The sequence below is a fragment of the Schistocerca americana genome, chromosome 11, assembly GCF_021461395.2.
Source record: "Schistocerca americana isolate TAMUIC-IGC-003095 chromosome 11, iqSchAmer2.1, whole genome shotgun sequence".
Classification (NCBI taxonomy): domain Eukaryota; kingdom Metazoa; phylum Arthropoda; class Insecta; order Orthoptera; family Acrididae; genus Schistocerca; species Schistocerca americana.
The window spans coordinates 73485058-73494878 of NC_060129.1; the positions used below are offsets into that span (position 1 = coordinate 73485058).

A 9821-nucleotide genomic window follows, 5' to 3' on the forward strand; every position below is an offset into this window, starting at 1 on the left:
TTCATCCTTTTCAGCGTCCCCCCACTCTCCAACAGATATCCCTCGCCGCCCGTTCCATTTCCCAACTCAAAATGAACGCCACCTACTCCAACAACCAGGCCCATTTCACCTTCTCCCGTCTCGACACCCTTGTCTAAATCCCTGACATGGCGCGACAGCACCGTACCCTTTTCAACAATATCTGCTCCCTTCCCACCAACAAGAACCTCTTCCTCCACACCCTTGCCACCCACCGTGTGGATGCCTTCCTCCTCAATGAAACCTTTCTCCAATCCCACCACACCGTCCACACTTCGCCCTACCTGCTCCACCGCTCTGATAATCCCCTCCCGATTGCGCGTGGCGGAGTTACCATTGGTCACTACCGCCAGATCCCTGTTCGGCTCCAACCTCTCCTTCCCGACCCCACCGAACACCTGATCCTTAGTCTCTTCTTCCCTGGCCTTACCGTTACCTGCGCCACCATCTATGTCCGCCCTAACGCCCCTATTCCCTTCGACTTCCTCTCCCACATTACATTGACCGTACCTTCTCCTCCTACGTGATCGCCGCCGACCTCAACATCCATAGTCGTTCCGCCACCCAGTTACGGTGGTGGCATTGGTTCCTCTCCTCCCTTCAAGACGACCTCATCCCCATCCACCAGCACACCCGTCCCGAATCCAACTCCACTCCCGATGTTATCCTTTCCTCCCCCAACCTCCTTGGCCACATAACGGTGGATGTCCTGGAGCCTATTGGTAGCGACCATCTCCCTGTCCTCCTCACTGTTTCAGATGTTCGTCGTCCCCGCCCAGACCCTCGCAACTACAGCTCCCTCACAGATTTTATTCACAAACAAATCTCCTGGGCAATTTCATACTCTCTCCCTCTCGTTAATGCAGTCCTCAATTACAAAAGAGTGACGACGGACTCATCTACGTGCCCAGGACCACCCAGGCCTCAAATGCTTCTATACTTACAACATCTACATACACACTGCTCAAATCACTGCACAGAGCACGAAAGAGGGTAACTTTTACCATACTAGTAATTTCCTGTACTAATCCACTCGCAAATAGAGTGAGGAAAAAACAACTGCCTAAAAATGTCAATACAAGCCCTAATATCTCACATCTTATTGTCATGGACCTTGTGGAAAATGTACTTTGGGAGCAGTGGATTCATTCAGCAGTCAGCCTCAAATATTGGGTATTACTTTATGAGGCCACACCTACAACTTTTTCAAGTTGAGCCCTGAAATGGGATCCTCTCACCCTTATATCTTTCTCGCACCAACCAGTGTCACCTTCTAACGCCCTCCTAATCTCCGTACCATCCTAGTCAGACTATATGACATTCCCAAACCATTACCCGCACTCCAGTGTTCCTGCCATTGGGATTGTCATAGTGTAAATCCTTCTCCGTGCAGCCCACTGTGTTCTGTGAGACGTGAATTGATGATCTTTTCTGCCAGTGTGATAGATGTCTTGAAATTACAAGAACACCCTTAGCTGCTTACAGGCATCGACATACGTCAACGGGGACAGATGAAAATGTGTGTCCCGACCGGGACTCAAACCCGGGATCTCCTGCTTACATGGCAGACGCTCTATCCATCTGAGCCACCGAGGACACAGAGGATAGCACGACTACAGGGATTTACCTCTGGCACGCCTCCCACGAAACCCACATTCTCAACGTATTGTCCCGCACTACATTCGTAGTGCCCCCACCCATTATACTCATTACTCGCGGCGCGTTGCCGATTCCCGTAAGAGTTCGGGCACTGTTTGTGCATTCGCACAGAAGAAGTTAAGGCTCACCGGCCACTTGACCATCTTCGTCTTCTGTGCAAATGCACAAACAGTGCCCGAACTCTTACGGGAATCGGCAACGCACCACGAGAAATGAGTATAATGGGTGGGGGCACTACGAATGTAGTGCAGGACAATACGTTGAGAATGTGGGTTTCGCGGGAGGCGTGCCAGAGATAAATCCCTGTGGTTGCACTATCCTCTGTGTCCTCAGTGGCTCAGATGGTTAGAGCGTCTGCCATATAAGCAGGAGATCCCGGGTTCGAGTCCCGGTCGGGGCACACATTTTCATCTGTCCCCGTTGACGTATGTCAATGCCTGTAAGCAGCTAAGGGTGTTCATTTCATTATAATTTCATTCTAATGAGCTGCATGGTATCTGTTCTTTCGGACATGTCTGAAAGAACAGATACCATCTTAGTATATATATAGGTGTCTTGATTTGTTAGGTGATTACTTTTGAATGGAACCATTACATGGTCCCATTGTAGTGGGCGTTCAGTTTTTATCTGTCAGCCCTTTGTAAGTGGTTGGAAATAAAATTTCTGCTGACTGCTGATAATTTTTTACCAGCAACTGTTTGTGCTGATGCAGTGTCTTTCTTAAACTGAAGGTCTATTTTCATCCTAACTTCTCTTAAAACTAGTTCTTTCTGACTTTCCTGTCCTAAAAAAATGTGCTGCTGTGACACCAGTAAGAACTAGTGTTTTGCCACTCACGAGAGTGACCCCCCCCCCCCCCCCCTTTAAGTCCCCTGTCACTAGTCCAGCCAGTTTACCAGCCAGTTTACCATTGAGTTTCTATCTGAGGCGAAGGCTGTACCTAGTATAATCCCATCTGTTAACAGACTCAATTGGATCCACACCAATATGTGACAGAGCACCTGCCATAAGCAGCTGCTCAAACTCCAAGGATGTTTGCTATTTACAGTATACAATCACGATCTACTGTATAATGCCAGTTGCTCTGTGAGACTGTTTTTAGATGATGCTGTTCTCTGTAAGAAGGTCGAAATGCCAGAAAGCTGTAGTAAAGTGCAAGAAGTCTTGCGATGAATCCGTTATTGGTGTACAGACTTGCAGTTGGCCCAGAATGCAAATAACAACATGCTGTGTGTAAATAGCTAGAGAGATTCACTACTGCCCAATTACACTACTGTTGACAAACCACCATATAAATCAACAAACTTGACATACCACAGACCAAACATTCACAATGACCTAAACTGGATTGACCATATAAAATTAAATGTAGGAAAGCCTGATGCCAGGCTGAAATTCATTCAAAAAATAGTAAGGATATTTGATTGATCCGTGAAAGGAGTGGCTTATAGAACATTTGTACAAGCAATTCTGGACTATTTTCTCATCAGTCCCAACAATACGAAAAAACTATTTCAATTTTTTTCACAAAATTAACTTTTATCGTTGTCATGACCAACAAATATGACAAGAAATCGGCAAATGCAAACAATGAATTGTTTTCAGGAGGTGGTTTGACTTTGGAATATAATTTTTAAACATTTTTCATATAATTAATCTCTATTATCATAGTAATCAATGAGTATAAGAAGAAATGGGTAAAAAGTAAACAGTCAATTGTTTTAAGCAGGTGGTTTCACTTTGGAACCAATGGGACATATGATTTTAATCACCCATTATTTTAAGTGATATATTGAAAGCAATATCACATTTTTCCTAGACACGATCCGACATTCCAAACACCCATGATCTCATAATGCCTAAAACAAACTATAGTCCAAAATAACAATAAAATTAGGCATAAAATGTAATAAATTCATTTTGAAACCACTTGTGAAAGCAGGAGCATAAAATTAAATTTACAGTACAACAATATGGAAGGAAAGTTGCTACTCACCACATGGCGGAGATGCGGAGTCGCAGACAGGCACAACAAAAACACTGTCACAAATAAGCTTTCGGCCAGCAAGGGCTTCATTGAAAATAGGCCCTACACACACACAAAACTCTCACATATGACAGTGTGGCTTCAGTTGCTAGAGACTGCAGTCATGCGTGTGAGTTGCATGAGAGAGACAGAGAGAGAGAGATACAGTTTGTGTGTGTGTGTGTGTGTGTGTCTGTGTGCGTGTGTGTATGTGTGTGTGTGTGTGTGTGATAGAGAGAGAGATAATGTTACATTATAATAACTTAAGAGATGCAATCTCCTACAGTCCCAAAGCAAAGCTCAATCTGTGTGCTGACTGGTGCTTTAAATTCTGTGTAATGCATAATTTTCAGTTTCAACATTTTGTTGATACATGACGAGCAATGTTTTTTTTCAGTATTTCATTAAGTGTTTAATAACAGATCAGTCACAGTTGCAGTACAAAGTTTGACAACTAGTTTTAAACCAGATGGTTCATACTCAAGCCTGACCTACTGAGACTGCACTGAAAGTGCTTGATCTTCACAACAAACATCGCCTGTAAGTTTGATTCTGACATGCTAAGTAGGGGCACGTTGAGTGTGAGAGTCATCTGCGATCACTTTGTAAAGCACATACTGCGACTCGGATGTGTCTTATGAAGATCAGGAACTTTCAGTGTAGCCCCAGTAGGTCAACCTTGACAATGAAAAAGTTGGTTGAAAGTAGTCGCCAAACATATGAACAGCAAGTTTTGTTAACACAGTGCCTACTCATACTTGGGAAAAAAATCCATGAGAATTTCAGGTATGGGGGGAAGATGGTGCCATAAGAAGTTCATGATAAATCAATGGTGAGCAGGAGGGAGGGAGGGGGGGGACACACAATAATGATGTTCCTTTCTTCTCAGCTAATATATATTATCTGTTGTTCGACTGCAGTTTTTAAACATCGATAATTTATATGGAATAATATTCATATAATTAACACATTTAGAAACAACTAAGTATTTTAAAATTTGTGTTTCATATAACTCAATAAAATTAAAATTCAGTACTGCATAAAAAAACGAAAAAAAGAATTCCCCAACATTTTACAAAATTCCATGAGATGCCTCAAATTTTTCCCTAAGAATTCCAGGGTTTCCAGAAGAATTGCCACTTTGGTTAATAAACACCGAGTGATAATGCACTATATTTGTAGAAGCACCTCAGTATACCATTAGATTTCTCCATCTTGCAATAGCAATGGTGGTTTCTACTGATGTCTCTATCTTACAATAGCATTGGTGGTTTCTACCTCAAAATGAGAGAGAGAGAGACTGGGGGGGGGGGGGGGGGGGGGTCTAGAATAAAGCTTTTGTGGATCATGGAGGTGTTTACTGTTGAAATTGTGAGAGTGTATATTCCAAGAACAGCCAAGCATTGAATTACTTACTCCCACATGCATGTTGTGAAATGACCACAATGAGAAACTTAGAGAAATGTGAGCTCCTACAGAATTTTATTGAGAGCCATCCTTCCTTTGACTATTTGCAAATGGAACAGGTGGAGGGACAATTGACAGTGGTCCCAGAAGTACCCTCTGCCACACACCACTGCAAGGTGGCTTGTAGTGTAAAGAATTAAATGCAGACTTGGTTCTTTCTACACCTCTTCCTTCCAGTTTCACTGGACTGACCCATTACTTTCTTGGCAGTTTCTGTTCAGTCCTTCCCATTTTTATTGTTCATCTACCAAATGCATTTGTTCTGCGTATCAGTTTCATAGTATTATAGTTGCATTTTCTATGCAACCATGTAACGTGGGATGGTACAGGTAGTGGCCTCACTTCATGTTAGACAGCAATCATTGTACCATCTCTCATAATCTATTAATGACAATATTTTCTTTACCTAACTCTACCTCCTGTACAGATTCATGAACCAGTAAAGCACAGTTACAGTGAGACATCAGTTATTTAGACTAGGTGAGACCATAGGCCATCAGGATTATCAAAAAACCAGATAATCCAACCTCATTGTATGGAACTAAGTAACAAAGTTGGTATCCTTACCTCACCAAGGAGTAAATCTACCAATGTGTTGTGTAAATCAGGGGAAACTTTTCGAAGTATCTCACCGACACTTCTATTCATAATCATGGAGGAAGTGCCAGTTTGGACTTATATTCGCCACGGAGAAACAAACGCAAAACAGTATTGCTCATAATGAAATAAATTTAAAAATGTTACTAAAATATATCTGTTTAAAAAGACAGTATAAACATTCTTCATACGTAATGCAAACTACACACGTGTGTGTGTGTTTGTGTGTTTACTGTAGCACATTTCCTTTCTTTTTGTGTGTGGCTGTACCGGGTGAGGTGGCGCAGTGGTTAGTACACTGGACTCGCATTTGGGAGGACGATGGTTCAATCCTGCGTCCGGCCATCCTGATTTTTTTTTTTTTTTCTGTGATTTCGCTAAATCACTCCAGGCAAATGCCAGGATGGTTCCTCTGAAATAGCACGGCCAACTTCCTTCCCATAATCTGATGAGATCGATGACATCACTGTTTGGTATCTTTCCCCCAAACAACCTAATCCAACCCAACTAAGCGCTTCTGATTTTTGGTGAGTGGTCTTCTTTAATCTAAAAGTATGATCACAATATAATGTTTTTGCAAGAAAATCATGTGCCAAGATCTACAGTGCTTCATAGTAATATGTTGTCACTCTCCTGAACTCAACTTCTCTTTCATCATCGGGGGTCCTGACTCAGTTTTTCCAGGCATACTGAGATTAGGATATGAAGTCATGCAAGGGGCATACATGTTTGTTTATGGCCTGGAGCTAGTGCAAGGGGCATAGCAGCAGTTTCATGGTTCAATGCAGTAACTTCTTTCTTTCTCTGAACTAAATGTATTTTCATCTTGACAAAAAAAAAAAAGAAAAAAAAAGATATGAGCTTGCTGCAATTTTAAACTTGATGAAATGTGAACAGCCTGTACGGCGGATGTAACTAGGTTACTTATCTTGTTTTCTTGCTCATTATCCTGGAATTCTTCACAAGAACTGGATTCAGCTCTAAAGTTCATTTAGTGTGCTATGTGGATTAAGTAACAGATGTCCCTTTATGCTTTTCATTACATTTTCATTTCTCAAAGTGGCACAGCTAGTCTGTTACAGATCCTCTGATTAACAGTGCTGTCTAGTGAACGAACTCACACTCTGGCAGTTGGTTTTGAACAATTACTCCATTGTTAACAGTACAGACTTTAGATATTAAAATTAAAAATTATCACATCAAGTTATTTTGACATACATACAAAATTGTTTCAAACACTGTTATCAATTTCAGGCATATAATTCAGCCAACAAACAGTTATCACCCCAAGTTTATGCCAAACATGCAGGACAAGCAATGAATTTTATACTTACTTTATTATTGTTATTATTATTATTTATTATTGTTATTATTATTATTATTATTCACATACAGGTCCAATAAGACTATGTGAGGTACAATCCATCTTTGGCACTTTTTATGGTTGGCCTTCCTTTATGTCCAAATTCGTTTGATCCTTTCAGAATGATGTCACTTTCTTTCATCAGACCATGGTGTTCCAATCTGTTTTCTAATTTCCCTCTGACCAGCTTTCCAATCAAATATCTTTTGTCTGAATGTTTTTCTATCTTTATCATATGCCTGAATTATACTGGCTTCTTTAAGATCCTTAATTACTGTGATCCATTTAATTGGCTCAAATCTGGCCTTACTTCTGTTTTCATAGAATTCTGCAATTTGCTTTTTTTTGTCAACCTAGTGTGTGCTATTCTTTTAATGCGCCCATAAAATTTAAGTCTTTGTTATCTCGTGCAGTCTTGTATTTCCTTATTACTTCTCAACCTATAAGTTTCTCCATCAGTAACTGTGGGCCTAATATTTTCCTAATACTCTATCTTTCTTTCTCTCTTTCTTTCTTTTGAATTTCTTCAATATCCCTCTTTCTATTTAAATTTAAAGTTTCTGCTCCATTAAGTAAATGAAGTACTTGAAACTAGGGGCAAGGACTAGGTGTCAAGGACAGTAGGAAGACCTCAGATAGGTGGGAATCAAAATGGTTAGTCTTACTGAGGTTGTCAGGGAAGGGGTGATTATCATGGAGAATAGGGTAATGTGAGGTGGGATGGCTACCAGTAAGTTGGTGGAAGGCTGACCATTACTTGAGGACATGACAGGGAGGATGGAGGTATGTGCATGTTTGGCGCCAGTCCTGGCGTTTCTTTGCTGTAAGGAGGTTCCAGATGTGTCGCTGTAATTGCCAGTGGTAGATAAGTGTATCCTGGCCATCAGTGTGGAGGAAGGTGTGGTAGAGCCTGCAGGATTCACGAAGAAGGAGGACAGCTTGTGGAGGAAGTGCAGGACGGTAAGGGTGGATGAGTTTGGTAGGAACGTGGGCCTCCACAGCATCAGTGATGGTCTTCTGAAGGAAGGAAGAGGCGTGGATGATGTCAGCAGGATGGGGAAAGGTGAAGGGGTTGCTGTCATCCCGTGAGGCAATGGATTCCCAGTAGGCATCCCAGTCAGGGTGGCAGTAATTGTGGATGAACTTTGGAGAGGCAACTTAGCAGTGGGCTGTGAGGGGGGATCACGGGCAGAGGAGACAGTGAGAAGGACAGGGAGGTGGTCACTACCAATGGGGTCGAGAACATCTGGGGTGGAGTTACTTTCAGGACAGGTGTGTTGTATGGATGGAGCAAGGTCACCATGGAGAGTGCCAAGGAACTGATGCCACTGCCAAAGGGTGGCAGGGTTACAGCTGTGGATGTTGACGTCAGCTGCAATCACATAGACGGAGAAGGTATGATCAATGTGGGGAATGAAGTCGTAAGGGGGGGGGGGGCTGCGGATATAGATGGTGGCACAGGCGATGGGGAGGGAGGGAAGAAAGATGCCGGGGAAGAAGGTTTTCAGTTGGGTCACTGAGTGGGGGTTGTGGCTGGTTGGACAGGGAGATGCTTAAGGTGGCCAACAGCAACTCCACCTCAGGTGAGGATTGTCAGTGTGGTGAAGAGGATAGGAAGAGGTGCAGACAACATAGTGAGGTTGGAGGAAGGTTTCATTAATGATGAAGGAGTCGACCTGGTGCTGGGATAGAGTATGCATGAAGAGGTATTTGTTGACAGGGAGGGAGCGAATTTTGACATAGAGGAGATGATACTGTTGATGCACCAGGATGTGGGAGGGGGGAGGAGAGAGGGACTTAAACGAGGGTGTCTAGGCAATTGAAGGTAAAGCAAGCCTGGTTGTGGGAGTAGGTGCCGTAGGTATTCAGATGGAAGACAGAACGGACGGAAACGGAAGTCTGCTGAAGGGTGTGGGGGCATTGGAAGTGGTGGATGCTCTGCAGGATGATGGTCAGGAACTGGATTATGTCTTCAGGCATAGGGGGAGGGCGTTCGGATTGTTGGGGAGGATGGGCTGGTCAATGGGGCGAATGGGGATAGTGAGCTCAGGGTTGGTGGTAGTGGGTTTGGCTTTCCATTTGGAGGAGTAGGTGGGGTGGGGGTTCATTGCAGGTTGAACCATAAATTTACTTTCAAAACCTTTTCTTAAGAATTTACTTTATTTACTAGCAATTCATCAAGAACATTAACACATTTAATCACACTATGTGAGTGTGCAAGTAGTTGCCAATGGTAACTCAAGGCACAAATTAATTTTTTTTAATCAATGGAAATTTTATTCCTAAAAGCCTTTTTTTTTTAAACAGATTTAAAATTATAATCAGAAAGCACCCTGTAAATATCAAGTTACAATTTATTCAGAGGCAGAAATAACATTTTTTGTTTTTGATAGTATGAGCTTTTGGGCTGAGAACCTTGCCACTCCCTTTTAACACAGCTGTAGTCATGACCACTCACAACAACCTATGAAAGACTACATTGGTGCAAATCTGCAACACACCAGATTAATTTAAAACTAAAAATTTTAACAATTCACACAAACACATAAACTATGCACCTGGTAAAAGGGATGGAAATGGTACAAAATACTAATAAAAATTATTTGCCACTGAAAGTGCAACTTGTTTTTAAAAGAACTCTTATGGTGGAAGGGTGGCAACTTTATATACTAAAATGACCACTTAAATAAA

The 9821-nt window shown here is 42.3% G+C and overlaps 2 non-coding genes across 2 annotated transcripts; one reads left to right on the plus strand and one right to left on the minus strand.

The window, feature by feature from the left end:
• Positions 1 to 1540: 1540 nt before the first annotated feature.
• Positions 1541 to 1615, minus strand: Trnat-ugu. Its single transcript has one exon. It is a non-coding gene; the product is annotated as a tRNA-Thr (tRNA).
• Positions 1616 to 2003: 388 nt separating this feature from the next.
• On the plus strand, positions 2004 to 2077 carry Trnai-uau. Its single transcript has one exon. It is a non-coding gene; the product is annotated as a tRNA-Ile (tRNA).
• Positions 2078 to 9821: the final 7744 nt, after the last annotated feature.